This window comes from Podarcis filfolensis (genome assembly GCF_964270895.1).
Source record: "Podarcis filfolensis genome assembly, chromosome: 4".
Classification (NCBI taxonomy): domain Eukaryota; kingdom Metazoa; phylum Chordata; class Lepidosauria; order Squamata; family Lacertidae; genus Podarcis; species Podarcis filfolensis.
Window position 1 is genome coordinate 41,245,124 of NC_139607.1, and position 9,669 is coordinate 41,254,792.

Below are 9,669 nucleotides of genomic sequence, written 5' to 3' on the forward strand. Positions count from 1 at the left end.
TAGCATAAACCATAGGCTTCCAAGGCAGGTGGTGAAAATAAGCCACACTGTGGAACATTAGCTTTTAGGTCCTTCATATTTTCCTCCCCTAAAATGAGGCACAAGGAGAAGAATCACATTTAGAACAGGAGCCTCATTTTTCTGTTATACTTGGAATAGGTCTGATTTAGAGACAACAATGCATCAAGGGGAAATGCAAGTGAGGGAAATAAATAAAAGCCAGCTTTTCACTTATATTCACTCCAGTGTTTAGGAGTTTGGGAGAACTGGCTTGCTGTAAATCTATAGAGACAGTATGTTTTCCAGTAAGGATCTCATAGCAGTTTCTTTGGAAAGCAAAACTTACTTATTGTTGAAAAGTGGAAGTGCTTTGCTGCATAGCTGACAGCATGAAACACAGTGCACACTAATGAGGTTTGTTAAAATACAGCAGCACTGGTTAACTGTCCTGATAATTTTGGCACTCTCTCTTTTTTTAACACCCCCCCTCAAAATTGTCCTTTAATTTTTCTACTGAAATGAAGACACAATATACTGAAGCAGTGTCATATCACTCACTTTAAACAGCCATTAAATCTCCAAAGAATCCTGGAAACTAATTTCTGAAGGGTGCTAAGAAATGTTAGGAGACCCTTGTTTCCCTCACAGAGCTACAATTCCCAGACTTCCCTGGGAAGAAAGACTGACTGTTAAACCACTCTGAGAATTGCAGCTTTGTGTGTGGAATAGAGGTCTTCTAACTACTCTGAGGAACCTTAATAAGCCAGAGCTCCCAGGATTCTGGGAACTGTTTAAAATGGTATAATGCTGCTTTAAATGCAGCACTCTTTTCTCGGGGGTATGCAGGGGTACGCATACCCCTAAACATTTTGTGAATATATGTTTGGCCTCATTGTGGGGCAGTATTTCAATATGAGTAGGAAAATGAGAGTACCCCTAAACATTTTTTTAAAGAAAAAAAAAAGCACTGTTTAAATATATAGTGCAGATGCTAAATCAGGTGCTTGTAGATGACCACTTTCTCTCCTGGGCAGGACTGCTGACAGATGGGTAGAAGGGCTAGGATGGAAAGGGGGTTCAAGGCCAGCGAGTGCCTCTTGAGTCTCAGCTTTCATTTTTTTAAAGAAAAGTTAATCCGACATTTCTGAAGAAAGTTAGAGCACAAAACATGGGCATAGCTCTAATACTTTGGCACTTGGCAAACAGCATCATCGCTAGGGACATTTAAGCACTGTTGCTAGGAAGGAATGCTGGTAAAAAAGCAGGAGAAGCTGGATGGAGGGGAGGATACTGGGGTATGTTTGATAAAGCACTTTCCTTGTGTCCACATTGTTCCATTCACTCCTCAAGTGTGCTGCCTTTACAGAATAAAACACAATTTGCAACAACCCTGTGAGGTAGGCTAGATTAAGTTAATAAATGTGCATCAGCAGCTGTTATTGTCAATAGATTTTTGGAGGTGTGTGTGGCGGGGGGGCGGGGGTGGAGAGGAATACAGGGGGTCCAATCCACGTACAGTGGTACCCCGGGTTAAGTACTTAATTCGTTCCGGAGGTCTGTACTTAGCCTGAAACTGTTCTTAACCTGAAGCACCACTTTAGCTAATGGGGCCTCCTGCTGCCGCCGCACTGCCACTGCACAATTTCTGTTCTCATCCTGAAGCAAAGTTCTTAACCTGAAGCACTATTTCTGGGTTAGCAGAGTGTGTAACCTGAAGTGTATGTAACCCGAGGTACCACTGTACAGTACACTGGGTCCGGGAACTCCTCTTAGCATCCCTGCTCTGGAGTCACCCTTTTCTCTTGTCTTTCCTGTCCTAGCAGGGAAACCCAGTGACTCCACTGGAGATATTCACATATGCTTTACTTTCATCCTTTGCAAATCAGTGGGAATGATATGCATTTTACTTTGACTGAATCACAACATAAATCCCTACATAGGAAATAATGTCTGTATGGAAAGAATGGCATCTCACCCCATGCTGAAATAGATGACATCCTTGGTTATTTTGTTGCTTAGTTATTTCATTGTTATATATGGTGATGCAACCTGCTAGCAAAACTCTTTCAGAATTTATTAGGAGGCACGTTGCCCATACTGACGCACAACTCTGAAACTGAATAACGCTGAGCCCTCCCTAGTTTGAAAGTCTCTATCTGTCTTACCAATAACAAGTGCCTATTGAAACAGAATATATGTGTAGGCTGCTTTTTTAATATTAATAGAAAGCCACCTCTCCAAAATATGGGAGCAGGGAGGACTGAGTTTAATATAGTGACATATTTCTATAGTACTTCAAGAGAAAGATGTATTAATCTTTGAAAAAGAATAAGCTCTATTAATTGTTGTGTCTAATATTAACAATCTCAGTGGTATAGCAGTGTACGTTTTCTATTGCTCTGTACAATATGTTATTCTAATTCAAGTGCATATTTAGCAAATCCTTGCTGTTTGGGAAATTTCCAAGATGGCTTTCACTGTCTCATGCAGCTTCTGGTTTGAAACTGTAAAATAACTACCCTGTTTTCCTTCAGCAATATGCTTTTCTGACAGGCTATACAGTGAGAATAGTGATGGAGCTCCACAAGGCTTATCTCATGTCAGCAGCATGTGTTCTTTTAAATGACATCATAATGGGTTCTTTTTACACCCTGTACCACCTTCATGGATATATCTATCTGTCTTTCTGTCTGTCTAAACCAGGCATGGGAAAACCTTTTGGCTCCCTGGGCAGGATCATAGGCCACATTTTACAGGTGAGCTGGGCTGCCCACCTGCCAATCACATGACAATCTTGTGACATCACATAATGATGAAACAAAGGTTGAAACAGGAACATGGGGGCTGTTTGAAACCACTTTGCAAAAGCACTGTTTGCAGTAACTCATTCTTCTCTTTTAAGTGGGCAAGTAGGTGGCAGCAGCCATCCCAATGCTGCTGTAGCCGGCTGGCTGCTCATCCACTTACTTAAAGGAAAAGTGTGAGCTGTCACAAACCGTGCTTTTACATAAGGCTTTAATCCCTACTCATCTCTGTTGATTCAACTCTTGTTCCCAGACCTGTGGAGCTACAACACAGTTTCTGCCTTCTGGTCACTTGGTCTTGCTACTCATTCTAGACCACAGCACAACTTTCTTCTTCCATCCTCCATGACACATATAGCTCTTCACAGATGACTTGATGACTTATGCAGAGAACACATTGCAAATGTGTGTAAAAACTTCATCAGGCATGCAGTGTAGGCCTGTAACATGTGCCTGCTAAAAATGAAAATTGTGCAGTACTTCTGATTTTCCTCCCAGATCTATTCTTGTCCATTCCTTTTTTACTCTCCCTTAGTCTTGGCTAGTTCACACTTCTATCTTTTTCCCACCAGAAAAACAATGAATCATCTGGGTCAGCTTCAGCGCCAGAAATGTAGTCTATGTTTTTCTGATCCTCTCTGAAGAAACATTCTGATGGCTCCTGCTATTCAGGTGGTCTAATCCCCCATATCATTTGAATCAGACAAGGGAGGGTGAAAGAAGAGCAAGCTAGCTCATCCTTGTAGCCCTTCATGGGATGGATGCAGATATCTAAAGAGGGAAGCCTTCTCTGCTTGTGTAGGCTTCCTGCCCTATTTAGAATCCTGGGAGACCAGGGTGGGCAGTCTACACGAGCACAAAAGGCTCTGTGTTTCAAATATCATGCCTCCAACATTTGGAGGACAGAAGGACAGTGGTGGGAGTCAAGCAACCACATTCATCCCTGCTCTCTATGTACCCCTCCTTGTTAGAAGGACAAACAAGGGCTGGTGTCTCTTCATCACTGGTGATAAATTTGACAGAATGTGTTTATTCCAAGACCATGGAGAAGAAGCAGTTGCAGTAAATAGCTGGTGAAATCTAACTTGGAGGGAAAGGAATTTTGTGGGGGTGGGGTGGAAGGAGAGGTAAGGGGCCCATAACTGTGGGCCCTGTAGCACAGTTTCAAACTCTAAATACACATCTACTACTGGGTTACCATTAATAGGCTCACTGTTGCCATCATTTGAGAGGCTTATAGTTGTTCATAGTAAGTCTTATTGTCATAAGTAGGTGGCGGTGGCCACCATCCAGGAATATAAAATAAAAGGAGGCAGATACTTTTCAGACTGGGGTAGAGTGAATGCAGAAGTCCACTAAAGAAAAGCTGCTTTTATTAGGAGGCAGCATCCTGCAAACTAGAGTTGGATCTGACTTTCTCTGTAGAGGAAAAATCCCTGCCAACTCAGCCTAGCCAAGGGAACCAGGAATATATACCAGCTTTGTCTGATTAAAATACTCTCTAGATTTATGACTTAGGATGTGCCTTGGATAATAGATTGTAAACTGCAACCTTATAAAAAGAGAATCTCATCAGTAAGTTTCTCTCCTTGGGACTTGATATTGGAAAAATAAGAATAAAACCATTAGTCTGGATAGCCCATTAATGAGTTTCTCATGTTGTGAGGACCAAGTCGCAGTTTCCACTGAAGGAAAAGAGCTTCAGAGACCAGAAGGTGACAACTTGTGTTTAATAAATGTATTTATCATCAGCAACTGTCAGTTCAAGAACTGTGTCTGATCTAGAAAAGTGATTTTCAGAATTACTTCAGTATTGTGATTAAGCTGCCATCTTCTCCTACCAGCAACAACGTTGACCCTGATGCTGTTGACTGAATTATAACATGACAGATTCACTAGGTTATTCCTGAACTGTTCCTGTGAGAACCATTGATTTCTTATTTATTCTTTTCCCCCTCATTGCTTGCCTGCAGGAGCTTTTTAATAAGCGCAGCATCCCCAACGGTTTTAGGTCAAACCACGACAACCTGTGCTGAGAACTTTTCTAAAGATTCAGTGTGGTAAATTCAGTAAGAACAATTTATAACTCCCTCAGTTTTCTATAAATGGCTGTCTCTTGTGCTTAATTGCATTCAATTTGCTTTAGAGATTAGCAGATTTCTTCAGATAAGGCACAAAGCGAGCAAGCATGCAGGTTTATATATAACCAGACAACCTGCCCACTTTTTTGTACAGACTTATAATAGTCATTCAGAGATCTTTGTATGTGATATCTTTGCCTATGGCAGGTATAATACATGATGAATATGTCTCATTTATCAGCATTCTAGCTCCAAATCTACTTGATCACTAAGCTGAAAAGAGAAGTTTCACTAGGGATGGGGGAGAAATTTGATTCAGTTCATATTTAAAGTGAACCTACCTAATTCTGAAGCAATACATGAACTGAAACACAGCCATCATTCAAAATTAGCACTTATCCACATTTTACAATGCATATCTGCAGCCAAATAGTGCATACAAAAATGCATTTACTACAGTAATGTTTGCCTATAAATGCCTATACTGTATTGCTGAAAATAAATGTAGAAAAATGCATCATGTTAGGGAAATTATTTTTGGAAAACTGTATATCTTAGGCAAACATGCATACAAATGTGAATATTAGGCTAAATTTACATTAAAACCCCTCATGCATATGACATAACATATAACATTCATGTGTTCATGAACTTGCATACATGCCTCATTCTGTTATCATTTAACCTAAAATGGAGAAGGAAGGATTGAGAATATCGCACATACATTTATGTGTGTATATGTCTACAAATTATTTGATACACATTGTGAGGAGAGTGAAGAAAAACATATTTCCAGACTAAAAATTGTGGGAGCAGGCCCTATATTAAAACTACTGTAACCTATAGGTTCTGTGGGATCATGGCTAAGAGACTGGACTGAAATTAATTTTTTTCCCTTGCCATGAACTCAGAGTATGTGACCTTAAAGCTTCTTGCCTGAATCATTAGAGGATGCCAGTGTGAGCTATAAATAAATAAGGATACATCCTAGTGTTTCTGTTTCTTAAAGAGAAGAGGCTGAAATAGCAAAGTTCCTTTTAAACTTCCATTCATATTTCCAACTAAAAAACTGTATATATGCCATGATTCTAAAGATCTCTGAGAATTGTAACCTTCCCTGTGATGTCTCATGTAAAGTTAACATTGCCCAACAAATTCTCCCCTAAGCTTTACCTGGCTCAACATATTTAGGTTGGTGAATTTCTTGTTTTATTTTTGCTCAATTTGGGTAGGCATTTTGAATTATCTTTAAAACCTTAACATTGCTATTAATTTTTCAGTCACCAAATCTATCCACAGAGAATAGTCATTTGGATCTGTCCTGGTTGTTCTAAATTTTACTTGAAACATGGCTAAAAGAACTTGTTTGATCAAAAGTACATTGGAAATTGTACCAGATACAGGAATAACTTGCCTCTTGCTTTTTTAAAAAATGCTGTGCTATGAATACAATACAGTTATGCAACCAAGTGGATGTTCCTGCTCCAAATGCAGCCTTCTGTCTACCAAGGCAGAACTTTTCTGAGACACAACTTCATATTTAGCTCTGACACATCTTGACATGATGGCAGCTGATGACAGGATTAAGGGGATTAGGAAAGACATTCTAATGCACAGCTAAAGCTTTGACAAAGGACCTGGTCCCTAGATGATGATATTGCATGTGTCATCCACTTATACACCATGGTTGGTTTCTGTTCATGTTCTGGCAAGTATCATGGTAGGAACCCGAAACAAAGTAATGATTTGGTATCTGCCTTTGTCATCACTTCACAAAGTTTCAAATGGTTTGTGCTTTTTCTACAAATAGGAATCTCGACTGGATGTTCTTGCGATAAGCTCATCATTTGACTGCTGTGCATTCCAGAAATAGCAGACTTCCATTCTGTATTCCCCACCCCACCCCTTAGGAAGCAAAGCTGGCTATAGATAGCTTCTGAATTGGAGTCTGTGGTAGAATGGTTGTTTGCCTGCCAAAGGACACTCTCAGACTTCACTTGCCTCCTTGACCCCAGCGTTGCTATACTGTTATCATGCCACATATCTGTGATATGAACAAAGCCAATGCTATACAATATGACATTTTGCTATTTTGCAGGAATGGGTCACTTCTGTCCCTCCAGTTGTTAGATTTCAACTCCCACCAGCTCCAGCCAGCACAACCAATGGTCAGGGATGATGAGAGTTGTAGTCTAATAACAGGGTCCTCAACTCTTCTGTATGGAAGAGGTTATTCTGAGTCGTTGATGCAAAGAGCCAGGAGTTATTACTGCTAAGCAAAAGGGTTGGTATCTAAGATGAATAACAGGAGAAGTAGAGATTGGCCCCCTGAGAAAACAAACAAAATCAGATATGTAGTGTGAGGCCTATCAAGAATATAAAACAGTATTCAGCATGCTATAGCCACTGTTTAGTGTTACTCCCCTTGCTGCCTGTGTCATACCAAAGGGCAAGGGTCTGGGAGACGATGCTACTAATGATGTCATGGGATGATTATGACACAAATAGGACTTTATTTTGAGAGCTTTATTCTATATAAACTATATTCAATGCAGTACTCTAAACTGCAAAATTTAGATGAAATTGCACTTTCCCAATGACAAAATGCTACAATATGAATGCTTGGCATATGCAATATCTCTGCCAGGGTTGCATCATTTCAGAAAAGAAGCCCAAACTCCCCACAGAAAATGAGCAGAAATTAGATATTTGTGGTACTATCAGGAATGCCTAAAAAGTAAATCTGCCCTGCACATTATCAAAAAATATGGAGTAATAATATCTGTGCAAATATTTGTCACTGTACTGGTATGTGCTAAGGAAAGAAAAAATTGCACTGTATTCTGGAGTTGGTTTGTCAGATGGTGTTTTTGTAAAGAAAAAGAAAAAAAATCCAGAAGCATATTTATGTAGGTCTATATAAACACTAAAGCAAGAAGTGGCAGGCATTCTAGAGACTAATATTCTTTGTGGCATGAGCTTTTATTGAAACAGCATGTAAGCTGATGAAATTTTGAAGTGGCTATTGTCTGCAAGAACTCAAGTCATATTAAATCAATCTCTTAGTTGCTTCAGCCCCCTTTTTTTCTTAAAAGGTAGACAGAAACTCTGCATGATACTCTAAAATGGGTGGGAACCCTTTTTCTGCTTGTGAAGAGGCTTCTGGGTTCTCATGCCTGTGGGGAGCAGGAAAAGAGGCAAAAGTGGGTGGAGCAACAGACGTGACTCACACCTTTGCACAGTAGGCTACATTCCATCCATTTGAAAGTCAGAGATTTCTACACTCATCCAGGGGTGTAGTGTGTGGGGAGGGGAGGGGGCTGTGGCCCCAGGTGCACAATTTTGAGGGTGTGTGTGAATCAGGCACCCCCACGCAAGCGCTGGCTTTTGTGAGGATCCCCATCCTGCCCAAGTACATCCAGGCAGACCCCATCTCCTGCTTCTGGTCCTTCCCTGCCTGCTACCAGGGGTCTCTGGGCCTTGGAGCCCACCCTAGCCTCATCACTGGCTCGCTGAATGGCCAGCCCCCTTGCTGAATGGCTGCCCAGTGAGCGCTCACTCCTTGCTCTTTTTCTAGAAAAACAGCACTGACTGCAGAGATGTTGCCATGTTCAAAAGTACAATTTTGAATGTATATGCTTCATTCTGAACTGATAAGGGCCTCCCCTACTTAAGCAATGACTATGAGAAAATTGTGCTGTAGAAGGAAAAGCCAAACACATTTTGCTTAAAGGGAGTTAATGATGTTCTACTGACAGGGCCATGAAAAAGTAGTTTCAAATCAAATATTTAAGAATTCATTCCTTTGAAGTATGGAATGTGCTTCTGAATAAAATGTTAAATGCAATGGGGTTAGATGCCATGGATTTTGAGGGGTCCCATCCAATTCTGTGATTTTATAGCTGTAAGATTCTGCAGAAAAGGGAGAACTCTAAAATGCTCAAACGAGTCTGCTTTGTTATGTAAGCTTAGGCCAAAGTGTTGCCATAGAAACTAAATAGTTGGAAACATTACTGGAAGGTGAGCTGAAGCAGCCATGTTTTTCTTCCCTGTCCCCTGTCTGGAGATGACCGTGTGTGTGAAAGAGAACTAAAGAAACTGGCAGTCTTGAGACAGAGACTTGACCTGCTCTCTGAAAAAACAAAACTATGATTGGTGGCTACCTTAGAAACATAATGGAGGAGCAAGATGTATTTGGACTGCTAATACTGTAAACCTTTAAATCTTATACTCGGTCTGCATATATGTGTAAATAAACCTTAATTTTCAGAAAACACAATCAACACTATGACAATGTGCAGGTATGTAGGACAGTCATGCTCTCATTCCTCTCTACCTGTATGGGCTGGATTGGGAAGAGGTATCTGTCCCATCATAGATGTAATGTAATGTAACCTGCCCCGTCATAGATGTAATGGCATATCAATAGCTTGGGAGAATGATGGCAGCTGAGCATAGTTATCCAGTGTTTAAAATGTTCAGAAATGACAAGGTGAGTTGTACAAAGCTGCCATCTGGAAGTGGCCCAAATAAAAACCAGAGATGATGACAATGATTACCAGCACAGGACTGTCACAACCTTCCTATGCCACCATGACGCTTCTGCACTGTTTAAAGATAATGGCAAAATGAGAACATTATGTTTCAACCTGGATGTTGTTGGTGCAATGACTCAGAAGGTTTAGATCACTCATTGACTTTCTAGATATGACATTTGAATCACTTCCCATTGGAGATTTAGCACTGTTTCATACACCTGTTTTATCTTAATAGGCTGCAGCACA